The 23,227-nt window shown below is 38.3% G+C and overlaps 1 protein-coding gene across 1 annotated transcript in view; it reads left to right on the forward strand.

The window, feature by feature from the left end:
- Positions 1-23,227, forward strand: part of EMB1873 (porphyromonas-type peptidyl-arginine deiminase family protein) — a 74,249-nt gene that overhangs the window by 18,849 nt on the left and 32,173 nt on the right. The gene's annotated exons all lie outside the window — the stretch shown is intronic.

Below are 23,227 nucleotides of genomic sequence, written 5' to 3' on the forward strand. Positions count from 1 at the left end.
GTATTTATACATATACATGTCTATATATTTGTATGCACACAAACACATGCATATATGTATGTAGTCTTTGTGAAAGTATGGAGAATGGTAAATAGTTAGATTTAGAAAGAGAGTTTGGGGTCCACAACTTGGGGCTGGTTTTTAACTATCCATGAAGGTCATCACACGTGCGAAGGCGATCCTCATAGTCTCATGCCCAGGTATGCATTTATTGCTGTCCTTATATGTATAATAACTCCTGTAGATGCATCCCTAAAACGGGGTCGACTCTACTAATTTGAGGGAGACATCTTGCACGGTGGTGGTGGAAAATGCTCAACAAGGTGTGGGAGGCACCAAATTCATCTCTTCTCAGGGTAAGGCCCCTTCTAGGAATGGAGGATGACTTGGTAAGCATTCATTTGACACTATTCTCACTATTATGCCTATTTTTTTGAAATGATTATAGCATTGGACCATGAGAAGTCTAGAGTAAGAGATGAGGCTATCTTTCTTGTGATGCTTGACCATAACAAACTTCCTTTTAGGAATTTTATGAACAACTATCTGCAATCTATATGCATTTAAAGCTAGGGTTTAATAAATCTTCTTGTCGAATGATTCAATAGGGTTTGTGTATCATTTTCTTTAAAGTTGCACGTAGCCAGAAGGAAGTCCTAAAAAAAGTCTTGGTCAGTTGGAATGGCTACTTTAGAGCCATTGGTTGGTCCCTTGATGCCAACTTTGAGGAAGTTGCAACCTTGTTGTGCCCTAGGTGGGTCACAGTTAAAAAATATCTCGAATATTCTTTGGAAATGAATCCTTAAAAACCTTGTCTTTGGGACATATCCTATGGACATATCCTTGGGGAAGAATAACCCTACGGGTTTGAGTAACTTTAGTGTTGTAGCCCCAAACCTGCCCAAAACTCCTTACTCCTTATTTCTATCCCCCCAAAAACTGCCACTCCTCCAAACACCTATGGGCTGGCTCTCCTTGATTCCCCTTCCCATGCCCCCATATTGATAGAATTGGATAGTCTTCATCAAACCATTAGAGATGCTTCTCTCACCTTGCTCCCACCCTTTATCCTGGACATCACCCCACAACCTAGGCCTATCCCATTCTACTTAAGCTTAGGATACAAAATGCACAGCAACTTGTATCGGATAAAATAAAAAGGTTTTTGACACTAGAAGGATTGAAGCTCATCTTTACATAGGGCTAAGAAAGAGGAAGCATGATAACAAGCCTGATAGCCTTAGTGGTTTTACTCCCCCAGTAGGGGATGGGGTCCGATACTTCCGTAAAGAGGACACAGTCCTTACTACCAATTTGGTGGTGGGTAGTAGAGAGGGGCATCCTAAGTCTCAATCTTGTGACATGACTCATGCTCCTAGTGTTTAATTTAGTGATGATTTGGTTCCTTCCAGTGGGATCATTAATGCTAATATAACCTTTGAGCAAGTTTACCTTGGGTGCTCCTCTCAATTGGTCATGACCATGTAGATAAAGAAGAAGAGCTTCTCCCTATCCATATTTGTGAGATCCCTATCTTGGGAGGGCAATTTGAGAATGGGGACATAGTGGATGATGATTGTGATTATAAGTGGGCTATTGTGCCTTACAAAAGAAATCTTAATAAAAAGGAGTCCTTAGAAACTATGAGGGGTTTCGAACCTAGGAAAGCCAAGGAAAAGAATGGTAATATAAAGAAAAAAAGAGGCAAAAAGGAGCTGAGCAAACTTTTGAATTCAGAAGGAAAAGAGGCAAGCTTAGTGGGTCTATTGCCAACAAAGTTGGGAGAAGAAATTCTAAAGGTCAATTGCCCAAGTGTTACAATATGTTAGGGCTTGCATGGATGTTGAACCTAAACTGTTGCCGGTGGTGTTGAACTGTATCTCATGGAATATTAGGGGGTTGGAATCCTCAGATAGGAAATACAATTACAAGAGCTCAAAGATGTACAATTTACACTTGATATTAACGCTCAGTACATCTAGAAGGATGCTATCTATTTTAGTAGTAATCATAATGAAGGTAAGGGAGGAACAACTATTCTTATTAGTTGCAGGTGGAACAATCAGATTATGAGATGGGTGTTTATGTTGTAGCCTCAGTAGGATTGAATTGATCTAGGGTTAAACCCCTATGGTTATTGATTTAACACTATTGCATTTGATTAATCATCAATTAGACACACACACACACATATATTGTTGTTAATAACGTCTAATGTAATTAACGTACAATAACCAATATTGATTATCGAAGAGACATGTCTCTTATACTCCTATATATAGTGCCATTACATTTGCAGTGATCCTAAAAACTTAACATGGTATTAGAGCCAGACTGCAAATGAGAAAAAACAAACATCTTTCAAAATCAGAGAAGAAATACTCCAACCTTACAATAAAATGAATACCTCTTGGTTGGGCAATTCATGGTCTTGCAGCAACAGTCTCATTCTTCACAGTGGCATGGGAAGCTTCAAAGATGTTAGCAATATCTTGAAGCAACAACTTCAAGTTTAAGTCTATTTATTTATTTCTGTTGACTTAACCTGTTGATATCATTAAGTATTTAAGTAAAGGAGATTTTACCATAGACCGTGAAAAATATATTAAAGTTCGGCATATCAGGCTATCACAGAATGTATTTCTTGTGAAAAATGGCTTAAATGCTTTCACCAAACGCTCACATAGGTTCTTGTATTGGGACAACAAACAAGTGTAATGACAAGCCATGATGGACAGTATAAACACAAGACCACCGATGTCATATGTAGAATGGTTATCATTGCATAATATACAGAATAATATAACATGGATTCAACAGTACTAGCAAAACATTCATTACCAGAATATCAAATGGCGAGGAAATATTATTACTTTATTGATTACCAAAAACATTAGTACATCATCCATATTCCAAAGTTCTTATATAATGGTCGGTTGGTTGGGAAGACCAATAGGTGCATCCCCCCGCTTCCTAACTACCCTCTCCCGACAAAGCTTAACTAGTTCTAATTACAACATTACTTTATTACCTACTATATTTATCCCTCCCAAAAAAGAGGTTGTCTTCCATACGACTACCCAACAAAACTAAAAAGAAAATCAAACTTCATGGTGTAGGTTGTGACGACATCCTTGGACTTGAGGCTCCACGAAGGCGTAGGAGATCCCATTCAGTAGCCTTGTGCTTGGCACAAACGCCTTGGAGTACATGCAACAAATCCATCTTCTTCTCTTCTTCTTCTTCTCTTTTGCTGCTGCTAATTTCTCTTCTAGGTCAGCTTTTTCCATCTTCCATTTTTCTTTTAGAACAACTTTTTCTTCTTTCCATTCGTCTTGTCAATTCATTTCCCTGCTGAAGTTCCAAGTATGTCTTTCTAAATGCCACCTCCATTTCTGCAAGTGTGTGCATGAGAGGTGGCTGCTCAAGTGTCAAGGGTACTATATGTCCGGCCTTCCATATTTTTGCTGCCTCTTCATGTACGACCCTACTCTGTTTAAGTAAACTCCAATCTGTATAGCAATTGGTCCTCATAATTGCTACTAGTGACTTTGTTGCTCTGATGGTGGCATCCAAGTTTTGTCCGTGAGCCTGTGTTATGATCTCCTTAGTAGCCCGTTCCATTCCCTATAATTTGTTAAGGATTTTTTTGGCTTTTTCCTCAATTTAGAGTGTTGCTAGTGCTGCTTCTAATGGTTCCAAGTGCTCCCGAGTTTCCATTTGGTCTTTTGTCTCCATCTCCAAGGGTACTGGTGATGGGGGAGGTATCATTTAAAAAAATTCCAACAATTTATCTGCTTTTGCCAACAGTGTGTCCTCATCTTGTGCTACTTTCATCCCTATACTTGTTCCCTCCATGAGATTGCCCCCTTGTACTTCCTTGTTGCCTATAGCTTGAATCCATTTATTTGCATCGTACTTCCTTCCTGCCTGTACGGACTCCATCTATGGCATTGATGGAGCATGATTTTTGCAAATTAAAGCCTCCATTTGTGCTCTCTCTTGAGTCTTTCTATCATATAAATACCATAATGCTAAAATCCATTATGAAAATTATGCATTCAAGACAAAAGGTTGGCTGAGGATTGACTCTTTTTGAGGAATCAACCACTGCCATTACAAGCTTTGTTGTATGAGCTATGTTTAGAGTTTATGTAAACAGATAAAAAACAAATCAATTTGAATGCATAAAAGAACTTGAGAACAAAATTCTTTTCAGTGATGAAGTAGTTATTGCATTGCTTACAAGTATATGAAGGGTACTTCCTACCGTATCTCTTGAATCATCAGTGAAAGAATCTGAAGAGAAACAACGGTGATGAATTTAGAAAATGTTCAATACACCTCATTTGATAGGAAAAGGGTATAAGCCAAGGGGACAGGTGTAAACTAAGATTACTTTGAAGTGTGATCCTTATTGTAACGAAAAAGCTGATATATATCAAAACCATTTTAATATTACGTTGATCATCTGCTTATTGATAGGAAGCTTGAAATACAGATAGCATCTATAGGAGAACGAGGGTCATATATTCCTGCATATGTTTGCTATAGTAATGTAGAGACTCAGGTTGCATAAATTACTTGGCCGTGTAGAGGATGAACATCGAGATTCCATCTTTATAGATACAAGCTTAAATATGTATATGCTTTAATTGAGTGGGTGAGACATATCAGGTAGCACCAACATATACTCCAGGTGTGTTAGCTATGGATGCAAGAGGCCCCTTAGGCATAGTTCATGCATCTTGTTCCCTATGTGAAGAGAATTCATTATCAGATAGTTCGTCTGTTGTAACTTGTGACATCACCAAGAACATCAACCAAAGATGTGTGAGCATCTACAATGAAGAGGAAAACATTTTTCTTCTAGGAATGGAATAAAATGAAATAATGGACTCATTGAACAGTAAACACGATCAACTTGAGGAGTATATGACCTTTGAACTCATGTTGAGCTAGTGTAGAAGGCATCCACGTTAGTAATGGTGTCCGCATACGCAAATATATAGTAGTGATGACCTTGGTTTGGTTGAAATTGGATATAGCGATACATAGAGGTGTGGAAGAAAATAAGATCCTCAAAATCCTATGTATATGCACTAGCCATTGGAGCATATATGACAGTAGATATCCATGTTGGCAATAGCTACTCCAGAGATAATATTCATGTTCACTTTGCACTGATGACACTCCCTACAACCATGGTCAATAAAAGAACCAATGTTTGAACATAAATATTTCACACGACACATCATATACCTTTGGTGACAACAACAATGAAGATTGGGTCTATAGTGGCGTACTGTTTTCAAAGTAAGATTATGAATAGACAAAAATTTCATCCATCGTGGAAGCTCAAAAGAAAATCAGTACAAATATTGATAATACACACAGAGAGCAAAAACAAAGCCATTAAGATCGTGCGATGAAAAAGCTTGGCAAATCTCCTTTCATGATCGTGGATTAGATTATAACTTGGCATAGCTTATTGGAGAACAACTCATGCCATGAGACTAAGATAAGATGATTGCAAGATGCCGTGGTTAGGGTGGAATGAAGATCATTTGAGGTGTTGAAATTTCCAAATGGTGCTTCCTATAGTGTCACAACACAATGAAGTTGTTGCTCGATGATCCATACGATCTGCAAATAAAATAATTATATGTTTAAGGAGCGGTGATTATAATCTTCTTTTGGAATCATAAGTATTGAATTATAATTAAGAAAGGTGTGATTTATTTCTAAATAATGTGCCCTTGACTTTGAAAAGTCACGCCTCAAACAAATAGGATATAAATATTAACTAGTTTATTTGAAAACAAGACACATTCGACATTCACATATTCTGAAGAGAATGTATTTTATATTTATATGGATGGAGGAATAATGAGTCTTAATATGACTTTATAATGTAAATTCAAATATTTTATTTTAGTAATAAAATAAAAGGCCTTTTTGTTTATTTTTATTGAAGGCATGGAGATTTAAACTTCAGTTGATTCGTCCTTTATCATTATTTTAGAAATTCCATAAACAATTTATGTCAGATAAGTGGACGTGGTCATCTATGACATTTTAAACTCGATCAATGTAGATATTGTGAAATATTTAATTATTTGCGAATCTGTGTCGAGTCTGTCTCCTCGACCTTAGGAGTTAAAGCGTAATCTGGACTAGTTTAGAATTGCGTATATATATATTTGATCCGTTGTGTCTTGATCATTAAACTATTTATAGTTTGTGTGCATAGAACATTATAAAGTTGTATGTTATAATCTTCATTGTAGTTGACTTTTTTGCCTGAATAAGTAAAAGCACTAGTCTATTGGATTTATATTTGAAGTCAGAAAATCTATAACTTCCTTCTTACAACCTCAAAACCATTGTTAAATAAAAAACCTTATACAATTCATTCAATTATTTCAAATACTTAGCATTCAGTTTCATTTTGATCGAGTTCGAGGACTTTGCCAATTGAAGAACTCTCCAAAGCTTAAATTCGCTATAGACAAGCTCTTAACTAAGTGATTAGGTTTGAGGAGAAGGTCTACCCGCCTAGGTGTAGCGGAGCCTAAAGTGTAGGGGAATCAAGGTGATTCTTGTTTGTTGGCCAAAACTGATTGCGGAATCCTATTGGAGAAGTGGCAGGCTCTTGGATTTCCAATTTGCGATTTTGGGAACGAATAGGCATCTTTAATACCCTTCGTACTAGCATCCTCCATACCAATATTCTTCGTACCAACATCCTTCGTACCAACATTCTCCATACCAGCATCCTCTGTACCAACATCCTCTGTACCAACATTCTTCGTATTAACATCCTCCGTACTAACATCTTTGTACCAATATCCTTCGTAGCATTCTTTGTACCAGCATCTTCCATACCCACATCCTCTATACCAACATCCTCTGTACCAACATCCTCCTTTCTAACATCCTTTGTACCAACATCCTCTGTACTAAAATCCTTCGTACTAACATCCTCAGTACCACCATTCCTCCATACTAGCATTCCTTCGTGCTAACTTCTCCAGTATGACCAACCGTATATGGCTGCCCTATCATCCATATGCGTATGCGGACTGGCCTTGTTGTGTCTTCCCTTTGTTGTACGAGAATTCTCCCTCTAATACTCATGCACTAATATGCCCTCCTATTGCTGGTCGTACGGTTGTCCTTTGTACTCCAGCATGCCTCTATACTCCGATCTCACGTATGAGGAATGCCCTTCGTACTGCAATTCCCTTGTGCACTCCTAATCTTCGTACTTGTATTCCAAAGCTGCGTATGATGTTTCTTGGTACGCGATTTTCTTTTGCCGATACCATTGTTTTATTTCTCCATCTTTTGTATTTAGGGTTGTATTTTGATTTTATTATTTTCCCTTTAGTTCTTCGTTTTTATCTTCCTCTCCTTTACCTTCTCTATATTTCCTCCTTTCTTTCCTCCAACTGGCCTTTTTCTTTTTTATCTATGGAATAAATAGTAGAAGACAACTCCCTTTTCAATTCCTCCAGCTTAGCCTCCTCATGTTCTATTTTTTTATCCTTATGGAATGTATGTGTTGGGGTATCATCAATTGAGGTCGTGCCTTCTATGTGATCCTTGTAACACTCTGAATAACCTTCAGTAAGGTCCATCTCTTGAATCTGCAACATATTGCACTCTGGTTGCAACACTTTAGAATCCCCCATTTGCTAGTGAAACAAACCATTAAGGGAACTCGTTTTATCTTGTGAACATTCTCCCAGTCGTAGAATGCCTTCTTCATTTGGCTCAATTCCATTACCAACGTCTCCCTTGGCTTCTGAATTAGAGGCGAGTTCTTGACTTACTAACTAGTTCCTTAGGTCAATTGTGTACTTCCTACGATCCACTTCAATGGAAAGGGTTTTTATTTTGCCATTTGTGATTAGCTTATGATGAGGTTAGCCATCCTCTCCCCAATAATGCATCGTACCCCTTCTTCTCCAGGACAATTACCACAAAGTCCAAGAAATTTTGTGTTCCAATTACTACTTTTGTCCCATCAAAGTTCCTATCAGCTTGATTCCATGTTGGTTTGCACCCACCAGTTGGAATGTGGGTGGTCAGAGTGTAGGTTTCCCTAGTATGTTCCAAGTCTCTTTAGGTAGGACATTTACGCTTGAACATCCGTCGACGATAGTATTTGATAGTTTACATTCCATTATCTCCATTTCCACCACTGCAGGTGTCCTCCCCATTCCTATGGTGAATAGGTTGTTAGTCTCTTTTCTTGCTAGTGCTTCCTCTTTCTTCTCCTCCTCGGAGGACACTCCTTTGATACTTGCTCCTTGTGTTATCCGTAATTTTCACGGGAATGGTGGTTCCAGTACTTGTTTTATGATGTTTGGTACATGCCGAGTGGGTGGAAGTTTGGTTGTATTTGCTTTCCCTTCCTCTGCCATGTTACCTCAAATGTCCTGTCTAGCTTCTTCAAATCTTTCATTTTCCATAGTTACATCCTGATATGTAAGTTTCCTGGCTTGCATTCTGGTGATGATCAATACTTCGCTTCTTGGTTCTGCAATGTCCAACATGTTCACCCCTTTTTGTTTGGGGTGATTGGCATCCTCATGATTACCTGGTCTACACCATTTACACAACGTTCCTTTGTTCTGTCCTCCACCATTCTGGTAGTCCCGAGAAAAATGCCTCCATTCGTTGCATCACCTAATTTGCCTAGTCGACGACCTTAAGGTTCGAACTTAGGCAACAACGCCAAAATGTAGAATGGTTATCAATGCACAATATACAGAATAATATAACACGACTTTAATAGTACCAGTAATACATTCATTACCAGAATACCAAATGGTGAGGAAATATTATTACTTTACTGAGTACCAAAAACATGAGTACATCATCCATATTCCAAAGTTATTATATAATGATCAGTCGGTTGGGAAAACCAACAAACGCATCCCCTTGCTTCTTAACTACCCTCTCTCGACAAAGCTTAACTAGTTCTAATTACAACATTACTTTATTACGTACTTATTACGTACTACATCATAAAAGAAAATAATTAATTAGAAGTATTGGCTTTGCAAGGCTTAGGAAAACATCTATGTTGATTTGGTCACGTTACCATTTAAATACATCTGTGGTGATTGTTCCGGTCACGCTACTATCTATAAATATATCCAATTGTGTGTTGTTCTCTGCAAACTGTACTACATGGACTGTTGTGTACACCGATTTAGAGACATATAAGAAGGGACAAAATAAACCGACAATACAAAGAGGACGATACCTAAATCAAACCATTATTTGGCAAGGAGTATAAAATCATTTATAATATAAGGGAATACATAACCTACCATATATGTGTACATTGAATTACAGAAGTGGTTCACAGTGTGAGAAAAGGAATTTGGTTTAGAGGCCATGTTATATGATTCACTCATCATTTGAAACAAATTTGGAAGTATTTAATCTACCACTCACGATAAGAAAAAAACGTGGGGAATCTAAAGTCATAAGGAGAAGACATAATATATATATTATAAGGATCACAAATAGGAAGGAGAATTGAAACCCGAAATTTAGGGGGGTAAAACATTTGAGGTATGTGCTGTAAAGGTAATGTGTTTTATTAAATAAAAAAGTTGTTTTTAATTGTTAAAGAAGTTTATTATACAATTTTCTTTTCATGTTATTTTATATGTTTATATATATGAACATATCATATATGGTGATCATATATTTATATAAGTAAAACTTATTTTTTAAACAATTTGTTATGAATATAAGTGAAATTGGTCACCTTAGATTATTATATCTGGCATTAATAAGGAAATAAAATGTTGAAAATATAGATTATATTATATAAATAGAAGATGAAATATAGGCTTATATGTTTAAATTAGACAATTATCTATATTATATTGGAATGATCTTTTATTATTATGTAGAATTATTCATTATCCATGAGTATTATATTAATCTCTCTCTTATTTGTATTTCTATACGTACTATAAGAGCTATTTGCCTCGATTTTTCCTTTCTCTCCGAGGATGGTCTTGCAGGAAAAGGATGACTGATATTAGATTCAAAGGGAGTTCAACACTTCATCAGAAGCAACATTGGCTGAGGAGCTCTGAAGATTGATATTCAGAGGGAGTTTGAAAAATCCATGTGGGTGACTACATGATTTTGGTGAGCCTACCCCCTTGTGTTCATCATGAGGAAGTGACGACTTCCAAATGATTATCACTTGCAATTGTAGAAGTTATTGAGAAATGTTCACTTCGTATTCCTGAATATTGACTTTATATTCAACATCCTCCCCTAAATATATATTGGTTACTCATCCTTAGTATTGGCAATTGCTTGAAAGCAATTGTTTTTGTCAATGGCAATTTATTAAGGGAACAGTGACAAGAAAGCTTGGTGCATGGATTTGAAGGAAGGTTTTTTTGATGCTTCTATAGCTAGAGATTGAGCAATTAGATTTGAAGTTTTTGTTGTTGCGTGAATTCTATGTTGATAAGGATCCCAAGTTTTGGCATAGCTGTATAAGGTGAATTGTAAATTGAACTGAGATCAAGATGATAAATGTATTGGTGACAACTGTTGAGTAGATACTTTGCGTGAAGACTTTCCTTGTTATGCGTGGAGTTTCTAAATTTCTTGGTTTGGAAATAACTGAACAAAATTCCAATACATTTCAACTTATATTTGAGTCAGAATATGTCTACTTGAAAGTCTGCAGATCCTAGCTGATGTTTTGGGCATTCTGACTCTCTGGCAAGAGCCTGTGATCTTTGTTGCTAATGTGGTTGGCATTGATGTAGTTTAGAAGAGACACAACTCGGTTCATTCCTTTAGTCTCCTCGTCACCATGCTAGAGTATTGGAATACAAGAGATTCGACAAAGTGGACATTCTGCCTTTACCTACAGAAAGATGATTAAGTTCAAAGAAGATCTGTAATAGAAGCTGTGAATTGGAGTGATTGAAATGTCAAGAAATGCATAACAATCATTTATATAATGGCCTGTATGCATACATCAGAGATGGTACAAGATCATCCTAAAGATTCTAAGCATTATAAAGTGTGACTACTTCATGTTGAAGTTGAACATTACCAAAAGACACGAGCTTCTCGTAAGACTCTGAGCTGAAAGCTTAGCTTGATTACTCCTATAACGTCATTCTGTAGTACAAATAGACTAAGGTTCTGAGAGCTACTAAACAAAAAGAAGTTTTTGATAATTGATGCAAAATTGTTCAATGATATAAGAGTGAGAATTTTACATTGTAGGGGGGAATAATAACTAATGTTCCATTCTCACTTGAACCATCTTTAGAAGGGAGATGTAAGGGAAGGGATATTATCACATTTTCAAATCTGAATCATCTTTTGATTGATACATATGGGCCTTCATTGGAGCAACTTGTATTAATGATGTTGATGTCCAGATAAGTATTTATTATTTTTGAGTATTATAATTACTTGCTTATTGTACTCTCTTGTTTATATGAATAATAAGAGCCATTTGCCTTGATGTACTCTTGTTCCATTCCTTGGTCTATAGGAATATTCTTCTAGGAAAAGAAGAATGATGCATTAGGAATGTTGAGGGATAACATTATGGGACTATGAAATAAAGACAAGACAAGGGGCTCTTTCATCGAGAGGGAGCAGACTGAGATGGAATTTTATTCTAAGATCAAGATTGGTTATTCAGATGATCTTAGGTTAGTAGTTCAAGAGTGAGTAATTAAAGGATCTACTTCAGTTGACATTAGAGGATCTTGGACATTTTGTTTTAGAGGGACTCCAACAAGCAACCTTGGCTGATTGAGATCTGCTTAACGAGGAAGAAGTTAGAGGTGAAATCCCTTGTAATGCATTCTTCTTTGTGAGAGAAGTTCAAGGTGAAAGAGTTTGTTCCACCCACTAGAAGCAGCTATGGTGGATCCACCCTTTGACATGGTTCATGTTGGATATCATGTGAGTTACTATTGTGCATATGTGGAAAATGTCATGAAAGGTGACGATCTTTAATTGATTTGTTTGTGATGATCTTAATAATGGCTTGACCTGTTATCATGATGGACTACATTTAGTTGTCCCAAAATGTTCGGAGATCATGATAATGAACACAACATGATAGACTACATTAAGTTGCTGTCCTAGAATGTGCCGAAGATCATGATACTTGTCATGATGGACTACATTATGTTGCTATCCTTGAGATCATGGCTGTTATTTGATAGACTACATTTAGTTTGTGTCCCAGAGTGTGCCGGAGATTAGATAACCCATATCCTTGTAGGATATGACATATTCTCTTGGTAGACATCATGGACATGATGCCAATGCACATACCAAGAGAATTTAAGTATGATGCATATCACATGGTTGATATTCCTCGTTGAATCATACTTCAGATGATATCGAATGATAACATCTATTTTGATGGATATATGTTGATATCCGTAAATATGTTTTTTTCAAGAATATCATATTGAGATGATCTCTTAATATGCTTGAGAGCATAATGTGTTCTACAACAATCCTCCCTAGCTAAGAGGGAGTGTTAATGTTGTAGCTTCGGTTGAATTGAATTGATCTAGAGTTAATCCCCTATGGTTATTGGTTTAACACAATATATATATATATATATATATATATATATATATAGTAGCTAATAATGTCTAACGTAATTAACTCACAATAACCAATATTGATTATCATAGAGACATGTCTCCTATACTCCTATATATAGTGCCATTACATTTGTAGTGATCCTAAAAACTTAACAATGGGGATGGTCACCCTGCAATAAGGTAGTTTGGGTTATCCTTAAACTCAATGAGGAGGACATAGGAATTTGTTCTATTTATGCTGCTAATAATTACATAGAGAGGATTGAAAGAATTTTTGGTGATGTGGATTTCCTTTGACAATCCCTTATACACTCCATATTACATATTTTGGTCTTTGTACTATTAGATGTATCTTCCATAACTTTATGCACTTTCATCAATTGCTCTTCACAGAGAATTGTGGCTTCAACGAAATTACATGTTGAGTGGGATACCTCTTAGTCCTTCATTTGCTAGTGAAATAGTCTATTTAGGGCTCTCATATAATCTTCAGAACAATATTCTAGCTCTGCAACCCCTTCATTGTTAGGTTCCATTGCTTTCTTCCATTCATTAATCGCAAAATTTCCATCTTTAGATTTTGACTCTGAGGATGCCAATTCTTTGCTCACCGCCTAATTCCTCAAGTCGATGATGTACTTCATCCCTTTACTCTCAATGGTTATTGTATTTTTCTTCCAATTGTGCTTTGCCTTGGCGGTGATCAACAAATCTCCCAAGAAGCATGTCATTCTTTTTCTTTTCGAATTGGATAAATATGAAATCTAAGAAAAAACATTGTGTGCCAATTATTACCTTTTTGTTATCAATGTTCTCAATAGCTTAATTCCATGTTGGTGAACACCTACCATGTGGAAGGTTGGTTGCTAGAGTGTTGGCTTCTCAAGGCACATTCAAGTTTTCTTCGACAACATATTGACTCCCTAGCCTTTGCAAGAAATGGTGTTTGTTAGTTTTTTCCTTGTTATTTCCATCTTAACAACAATTGGCTTCCTTCTAATGCTCATTGTTAGCAACATAGTGTCAATGGCCTAGTTGTCTTTGGGTGGTGATTTTGTCATTGGTTCCCCTTGTGACTTATATTGATGTCAGTTTAGTGTGTTGTTATTAACCATGTTGGTGATTGTCACTCTTAATTGTTGCATAGTTTGAAGGTATGCCACCCTAATGGGCATGGTTATCTATATCACCTTTTGAACTATGTTCTCTAGCTCTAATCATATTGATGTACTTGCAGTTCTGTTGGAGATTATTTGTTCCTTCGTCATCACTTCTACTTCTGTTTTGGCTTCTTGGAGTCTTTCCTTCTCCGTACGAGGTTTTGGGTTCACCGACTTCTTCATCTATGCTCTCATGATTGCCAAAACTACTTTGTCTTGTTCGTCTATGGCCAACATAGTAATACTCTTTTGCTTTGGACAATTGGTGTCTTCATGGTCACCTCCATTGCGCCATTTTCACAATAATTGTACACTGTCTATTTGATTTTGGTAGTCTCTTGCAAAGTGTCTCTATTCACTACATTGTATGATTCAACATTATTTGGAGTTGTACTATGCTTGATTTTGCCATACTTCTTGATTTCCATAACCTCTTGACAATACATTTTGTGACTTTGATGGAGTGGACTTTCCCTGTGCAAAGAGTACTTGCACACTTCTAGGCTTCAAATTATATGGAGTATTCTTCATTGAATGCCCACCACCTCGTAAATCTCACAAAACTTCATTTTGGACTATTACCTTTTGTGTGGCCCTCAATTTCACTTAGTACACCATTGTTCATTACTTTCTTCATTGGTTCCTTTCTCAGCCTTCAATTCTTTCTTCATTCTCATTATATCCCGCCTTAGGACCTAGATTGTTGTCAATTCATCATTGTTACTACACTCAGTGTTGCCCTCATTGTCTATCTTCCTATTCCCTTGGGAGGATGTCTTGTTTTCATTCTTGATGTCCATTGCTTGATTGTAGGCATCGATGTATGAGGACAAAGGCGCCATTTTCATCTTCTTTTGCAAGGAGTGAGTCATCCCCTGAAGGAGTACTGCTGCTCTTGTCTATTGTCTGTGTGCATTAATCCGTTTACCCCATACGGTAAACATTTGGCATCGTTGCCCGATGGACCTGGAACAAAGGCAGAGGAATGAAGACTTATGCCGAATCAGCTGAACAAAAATAAGAATAAGCTGAAGGAAAAAGATGAAATATGCATAGCATAAGGGAATTTAATTTTGGCACAACAGACCGAACGTAGACGAAGGTTTCAGTAGATTGCCGACGGACACCGAAGCACTAAGGAATTGCTAGAAGAGACTCGAGAGCAGTTGGATTTGGTGGAAGAAGCAAGGGAGGAATTTCTTAACCTGCATACGCCGAGAGAAGAGAATCCAGACAGAAGGGGATTAACTCGCATGGCTCAAAGTGCCGAGGGAGCACGAGCGTGGAGTGAACTCTTCGTCTGAGATACACTTTTGGAACGAACTTTATTTGACGAAAACCCTTTTTCACCAAATAGCACAATTGTCGGAAATAAAACGACTGTGCAGAACAACGCGGGTGTGCAGAATAGCGCGGGTGTGCAAAACAATGCAGGTACACAACAAATCTCTCAACCTCGAACAATAATGGCTGGACCAAAGGAAAAATTGCCAAAGTTTGATGGTGATGGAGTGCCCGATCCAATCAAACACTGTAAGACATGTGAAACGATTTGGATAGCGAATGGCATAACAGACACAAATGAATGGGTGCGACAATTTTCGGCAACCCTAAGGGGTGTAGCAATTGATTGGTTTGCCGATATGGATCCCCAAAAATTAACCAATTGAGCAGATGTTAAAAAGGAATTTACCGCCGAATTTCAATTGCTGCACGACGACAATGATATCGTAGCAGAAATATACAACACAAAGCAGGGGAAAAATGAAACAATCCGAGTATATGCTAGGAAATTAAAAGACTTCATAAATAAAATGGAAAGTAAGCCGGTAGGTGGGTTGCCAAAAAGATGGTTCATTGAAGGACTATGATCGAAGTTACGGAAGAAAATGAAGATTGTGCCGCCATTGTCATACACTGAAGCATACAATTGGGCGATGAACTGAGAAAGTGAGCAGAAAACAACAAAGAAGAAGAAGAGTAGCTCATCTGATTCAGATGACGATGTGTCTTCGGAAGAAGATAGCAGCGATGACAAACAGGGCAGCAAGAAGGTTCGAGCCCTCCAAAAGGATATAATCCGAATGATGAAAAGAATTGAAGAACATGCAGAAGGAGACCAAGGGAAATGAGCTATGTGCATAGATTGCAAGACAGAAGGTCATACGAAGGGATCCTGTCCGAAGAATCAGTTTTGCAAGATTTGCTAGATCATGGGACATTCTACAAAAGAATGCCTCTTCAATATGAAAACAAGAGGATCTCAACAAGTGTTCCTAACACAGGAGGCTTCCGCGTTAGGAGGGAGCGGCAACACTAGTACGGGGGGTGACACCTCATGAGGCTACAAAAATAATAGATGAGGGCATAATAACAACAATGCCAATAATAATAATGGGAGCCACAGTCGAATTCAGTACGATGCGAATGGACGGCCAGTGGTTCAATGCCGAGCATACAATTTGTGGGGCCACTTTGCTCAAGACTGTACAACGGCCAACGCACCAAAGTTTTATGCAGATGGTGCAGTCCGGGAGATCATGAAGATGCCAAGTGTTCGAAATCAGGAGTAAATTTGATCACCATTGGGACAGACGAAGAAGAGGTCCTGGCAATCACACGGAAGCAAGCAAGACTGTACCCTGACCCGACAGAAGAAAAGAAGAGATTGGAGGAAGTGCGGGCAGAAGTTGAGAAAGCAACGCAGGCAGAGAAAACACACTTGGACACTATTGATACCTCAGCAAGGAACTGCGCAGAATAGAACATCGTACGACAGATATTACAAATTGAGGTACCCATCAAAATAAACGATCTGCTGCTCACAATGCCTCAACTCCGATCGACACTCACAAACATCGCTCCAACTGCTAAATTACCAGCGGAACAGGGAAGGGAGAAAGAAAGTGGCGCAAGTGCAGAGGATCCAATGCTGCTAGCCCTCACATCCGGACGGCATCCGGCGGTCCTCGAGATGGGAATTCTGGGAATTGTTCTGACAGACACAATTGTGGACGGAGGTTCAGGGATAAACGTCCTACCAGAAGATACTTGGAAGAAGTTGGGACAGTCAACGTTGTGGCCACCTACCTTCTAGTTGCTCACGACAGACCAACATGGGATCAAACCAAAGTAACAAGAATCGGAATCAGATCGAAATCGGCAAGGCCGAATCAAATCGTGAATTGGCCATGAATCGGAATCGAATCGGCCATGAATCGGAAAATTTAAAAAACCCTTGAAATTTAGTGAGTAACTTATTTCATAAACCCTTTATCGCTGATTCGATTCACCGATTCACAGAAAATCGGTTGACTTGAATCGAATCGCCGAATCGCGTGAATCGCATGAATCGCCGTGATTCTTGGAACTATGGATCAAACCATTGGGAGTCCCGATGGCACAACCAGTAACTATCGGAACACAGCCATTCTTACTCAATTTCATCATCATCCTGCTGAAGAGGAGAGATATGATGCCATTTTGGGTTGGGGATGGCTCGTACAAGCAAAGGTTAAGCATGACTGGAAGAAGAATACACTATCAATGGAAAGTAGGGGACGACGATTCACTATTGATTTAAACACACAAATGGTGGGCGAAGAAGCCGTATCCTTTGATTCCGAAGAAGAGGATGAAGGAAAGCAACGATTGGAACCCAATGAGGAAGGAGTCCTACGGTTGGAGGGTCGATCGACAGACGATGATTTGGATTCGGTGAACAGCCTTTTTCATTGGCAGGTGGAGGATTACGAGCTCTTTCCTAGTTGTAATATGTTAAGGGTCGACGAAGGTGAGAAAGAAGAGGGAAATGAATGTCCGAAGGAATACAATGAATTCCTGAAGGAATACAGAAAAGTGGAAGAAGGAAAGGCGGTTACAGCTAAAGCTGAAGGGAAGAACATACAGTACGAACTCAGAAAAGGAAAGATTCCATCGTACGAAATACAAAGAACAAATCGTGCGGAAAGAAAATGTTATGTCGAACCACGGATATAGTAGAAAGGTGCCAGTAGCAAGGAAAACACATCATACGGTCTGCACAGGAAACAAAGAGGAAGGGTTTAATAAAAGCTTCAGTTGTATGGAGTGAAGGTTTTAAAATCAAGAGTATAGTTATTGATGGCAAGACGAAATTCATGGTACCGAGTTTCGAGAACAAACTGCGCGATATGGAAAACCTGAGGGAGAGATCGTGTAACTTAAATAAACTGGATGAGTGACGATTGCAGGCACAATGGGCCACGAAGGTAACGTAGAATAGGCGCAAGGCATGGCATGATAAACACCTGAAATTGAACAAGTTCCAACCAGGATAGTTGGTGTTGAAGTATGATGGACGGAACGAAATCAAACCAGACAAGTTTAAAGTCAAATGGGTCGGGCCATTCCAGATTCGGGAAGTGGGCAACAACAGAGCAATAAAGTTGTGGACATTAGACGGGCAAGAAATACCGGAGGTAGTCAACGACTCAAAGCTAAAGATGTATCATGCCAGAACGACCTCCTCCTCGTCGGAGAAGGAGGAATCTTAGAGGGAGAATTGATTGTCTAAAAAAAAAGAAAAAAGAAAAAAAAAAAAAAGAAAAAGAAAAAAAGGAAAAAAAGAGAGGAGGAAGTCACCGTACGGCTCTCCTATTACCGTATGGCCAGCAATTGCAGCAATTGTGTATAAAAGGAGGCGAGAAGAATATTCTTGTTATAACCTTGGAAGTGGAATGGTATTTTTAAGGTGTTCTCAACCAGTGGAAACACTCATCTAGGCACCGTACGGTCACTAGTCTGCACCTAAGAGGCCTGTACGGAAGTTTCAGTAGCCATACGGTCTTTGCATAAGACCCCCCATACTCGTACGGATTTGGGAGTGTACGGATTTTAAAGGATTAAACTTTGTGGCTGGGCACCGTACAGTGACTATAGTGCACCTGATATGCGCCGTACGGAAGTCTTGTAGTTGTACAGTCTTTATATAAGACTCATAGCTGTATGAACAGGCACTTCTAATTTCCTTCTTCCCTGCATTCTCTGTTGGATACAGTATGGATTTTGAGATTGTATTCCTTGTTGGATACCGTATGGTTCTTGAGATTGAATCACTTGTTGGACATTGTACGGATTCAGATGCTGTCTTAAGATTGGATTCTTTGTTGACATCGTATAGATTTGTAGGTTGGGTTTTCTATTCGATGTCATGCGGCCTTGAAGAAGTATCTTATTCAGTGCGTAGTACCATCACCGTATGGCCCTGTTACTGTCGCATTTGGTAGGCACCGTACGGTCTTCCTCCAATTCAAGTACGGCATTCAACCACTCTAGTGTTGTGATCAGTACGGTCTTCTAAAGGTTTGCACGTTGACTATACACCATACTGCACTTCTATTTTTCCTGTACGGCATAGGAGATAATAAGTTACAGTCCACCAAAAGCTTGTATGGCTGACAAAATAAGTCTAGAGAAAGGGTAAAGAAGAGAAGGCAAAAGGAAGTAGTTAGAAGAGGAGCAAAAAAAAAAAAGGTGACAGATTGAAACAGTTCGGAATGAGTAACGAATAATGCCAAAAGGAAGGGAAAACATAAGCAGTTGCCAGAAAGAGTGTGTAATCGAAAGAAAATGACAAAAATGGTGTGTTCCATGGAGTTTTGTGTGGGTTTGAGAGTGCTAATTTGGTGTTGGCGGCAAGGGCGCTGCCCCTCGACCTTGCTGGGGGTGATGCCCCCTAGACCCCCAGTTGGTGCGGTTAGCAGTCGTGGGAAGTGTGACCAGTTGATGAGACTTGGAGTTGCTGTAGGCATAGAGTGTCTATGTACCAGAGGTAGAGAGAGCAACAGAGCAAGCCTTTCGAGAGGGGTGATACGCTCTGAGGCACTTGGAGTAGGTGTTGGATGTGAGGCTGTCTTGGTGGATGCATAGAGAGATCGGGAGGAGCTGATCATCCAGTTGAAAGCAGTACAACGACACTTGGCTCAGGGTACTCAGAAGTTGGAAGCAAAGAAAGCAGCATGGGTGGCTATCAAGGTTAGCTTGATTAAGGAAACAGTATTGTGTTAGCAGAGGCTACAGATGCAACGGTGTTTGGAGACCAGTTTGGTGCAGGTATGGGACTAATGTGAAAGTGGTGTGACAGAAACAGATCTATTTTGTTGTAGTAGTCAGTTAATGTACTTTTTTTTGTTAATCTGTCTCGGATATTTTGTAATTGTTGTCCAGAGATGACTTTTTTGTTTTGGGGGGATGATGTCGTCAATAGATATTGTGTAGCCGATGGGTCCCTTTGGGAAGGTTATTGTTATGTAGTTGACGGGTCCCTTCGGGAAGGTTCTTGTCATGTAGCCGACGGACCCCTTCAAGAAGGTTCTTCAAAAAGTATATATACACCCTTCGGGATCATTGTAAGCATCATGATAAGCATAATATAATGTCTTTGGCATATGCGAATGATAAAAAGAGTACTGTTGCTCTTGTCTATTGTCTGTGTGCATTAATCCTTTTACCCCATATGGTAAACAGAGTCACCATCTTTCTTGCTTGCTTGCTCCCTTGTGTGTTGGACTTGAGTGGACTGTTTTGATTGCTATATTTTGGTGGTTTCCGTCACACTCTCTTCCATGTGCACATCCATTACATGCCTACCTCTAGTGCCCTCAACACCTCGAGTACTTTCAAGATCTGACTTGTTCTTCTACTTCCCCCATTACGATCCTCCAATTCTGAGTTCTTCTGAGATGGATAGATTCTCAATGTGGTGGGATGTTTGTTAGCTCAAGATTTCATTCATACTCCTTGTTCGATATTGATTGTACAGATGAGTTGTCTACGTGGTCAGCAAGGTCGGGATATGTTTCATCCAAAAGTGATTAGTATCGTACAATATCCTTCCACTCTATGTAAAATTAGTGTCTTCTTCACCAAATGGTTTCCTTTCCTCTCTCTGACTTCAGCTTACGCATCGACTTTTACTATTAGAATAATATTTCCGTAAAATCCTATTTATTATTCTTTTAATGGTCAATATTGTAAATCTTGTAACTATTAGAAGGTGCTTAATAATAATGATTATTTCAAAATACAAACGTCATCTTTGTAAACTTGTAATGGGTGTCTTGCTCATTCATGTTATAATCAAATATTTTTACCAATTAGCTGTGTATATGGTGTTATGTAATAACCCCTGCTGGTTATGGCTTTAACAGTCATCAACTTCCTTTATAAATCAGAGATCTGGCATTTTATCAAACACTTGACAAGGAACATTATTCACAAAGTGTTGATTTCCGCGATTCCTAATTTCCACACTTAGAAATTATCAAAAAGTCAAGCGATTCTTCTGAATAATTCTGATGACCAATTTTCAAGGTAGGATTTGCAAATTATTTACTACACCACCCAACAACAAATACTGAATTTCTGATCACAAACAATCTCTGAATTTATTTGCAAATATTTAATAATGACAGTTCTAAATTTCTAATTCTCTGTCCAAAACAGCTAATACTTGCAAATTGGATTGATTAATGTAAATTAGTTGCTGAAAGTAAATACAAACAAATTCAAATGGCATACGAGGAACCTGTTTCTTTGACTGAATTGTATTTTCAAATGGCTCAGCCACAATACCACAGCTGTAGATAGCCAAGCACTTCTCAGACAACCCTTTTACTTCAGCAAGGGCAACAAATTCAGAACCTCAGAAAAAGCCACAAAAGCAACAAAAGCAAATAAATATCCAAGCATGCTTTTCTCAACAGATGGGCTTGTATTTATAACTTCCAAATTCTCTTTTGTTGCCAAAATGTAACTCACTCAAGAAGCTTCACCACACAATATTAATTAGAAGCTTCCTCTAAATTCTCTCACTTGACTTGGCTTAACTAATTAATAAATGACACTTTCCAATGATAACTCAACTCCCAACTTAAGTGAAATTATAAAGTTAAATAATAACTTTATAATAAGCCATTAAATAAATAATAATAATTTGGCCACTAAAAATATAATAACTCCCAAAATACTCATCATTTAAATATGTTGTCTGAAATAGGAGTCATAGCTATTATTTCTCCATGTGACCAAATGCACTTTCCAAAAATAGAAAGGGTCCATCTCGATCGACACCAACTTACCACAAATAGTACGTACACAAAATTAAGCCCAAATGAAGTCTGATTTGAGCCAAACGAAGGCCAACCTGTAGCTTACCAAAATGTGGAGAAGATAAGACCCTCCCAAGCCAAGCCTCTGCCACAGAGGACCCGTTCTCCACAATAATTAGCCTACGAGGATCACAATAATAGGCTAATCCCTGAAACTCCAATGCTGGGAAAAATGGGGACATTACATGTTAGATCCATGCTAAATTTTTTTTTAATTAAATTTATAATTTCCTTTTGAAATAATTCATTATTAACTTTTCCGACATTATTTTCTTGGCATCTAGGGTTTTCGTGCTTTTTTGTTTGTGATTCGCAAGCCCTTCTTGGCTTCTTGTCCGTGATTCACAAAGCTTATTTTTTGCAGTTCTTTGTGGCTTCTTTTTTCGTTGTTCATGTGACCAGCTATTTGGTCATTTATTTACATCTACACCCATCTCTGCTCGCATTTGTTCTGCCCATGGCATTTTTTCTACATGCCGATGGCTCACACCCTCTAATCTGTAACACGTGATTTATAAATTGCATTTTTTTGTCTTTTTTGGCCCGTTCCCTGCATCTTTTTGTTCGTGCATGGGTTACTCTGTGTTTCTGCCTGAATGTGGGTTTGTAGGTGACATTCCTGGGGTTGCAACCTCATTTTTTATCAATAATTTTGCACCTGCGTGACCATTGTGGTGTTTATCTTCCACTTGCAATGGGTTTTTGTTCCACCTGTGATGATTTAATGCAGGTGGATCTGAGATCTCTACTCATTACTGCAGAGTTTTTCAATCTTCAGTATCTCTTCTGTGGCCAAGCTTTTAAATTTCCACCATTATTTCTCAATATCTGGAGATGTTTCAGACAATCGACTAGGGTTTCTTCAAAACCCTTAGCTTTTTTTGTTGGCTTCTAAATTTCATTGCAGACTATTGACAGGTTTTTCGAGAGCTTTTCTGGGGTTTTCGCAAAATTTTATTGGTCTTCCACAATTATTGCCTTGGGATCCATGCCTAGATATTTGCTTTTGGGCCTCGATATCAATACCTGTTTTATATCCGACTTGTTAAAAATACAATTTTGTCATATTGATCTTATTCTGCCGCAATATTCGTGCCACTATTTGGTCAATCACCTTTGACCTTAGTTTTCTGTAATGGAATCTCTCACAAATATTTTGCTTGAGGGGAGTCAAAAATTCAATGATGAAAGATGCAATACTTGGAAACAGTGTATGATGACGATCTTTGGATACAAATGTCTTCATAAAAGTGATTTAGGCAAGACTGATTGT

The sequence above is a fragment of the Cupressus sempervirens genome, chromosome 5, assembly GCF_028749045.1.
Source record: "Cupressus sempervirens isolate cs-2001-9-10 chromosome 5, ASM2874904v1, whole genome shotgun sequence".
In the NCBI taxonomy this organism is placed as follows: Eukaryota; Viridiplantae; Streptophyta; class Pinopsida; order Cupressales; family Cupressaceae; genus Cupressus; species Cupressus sempervirens.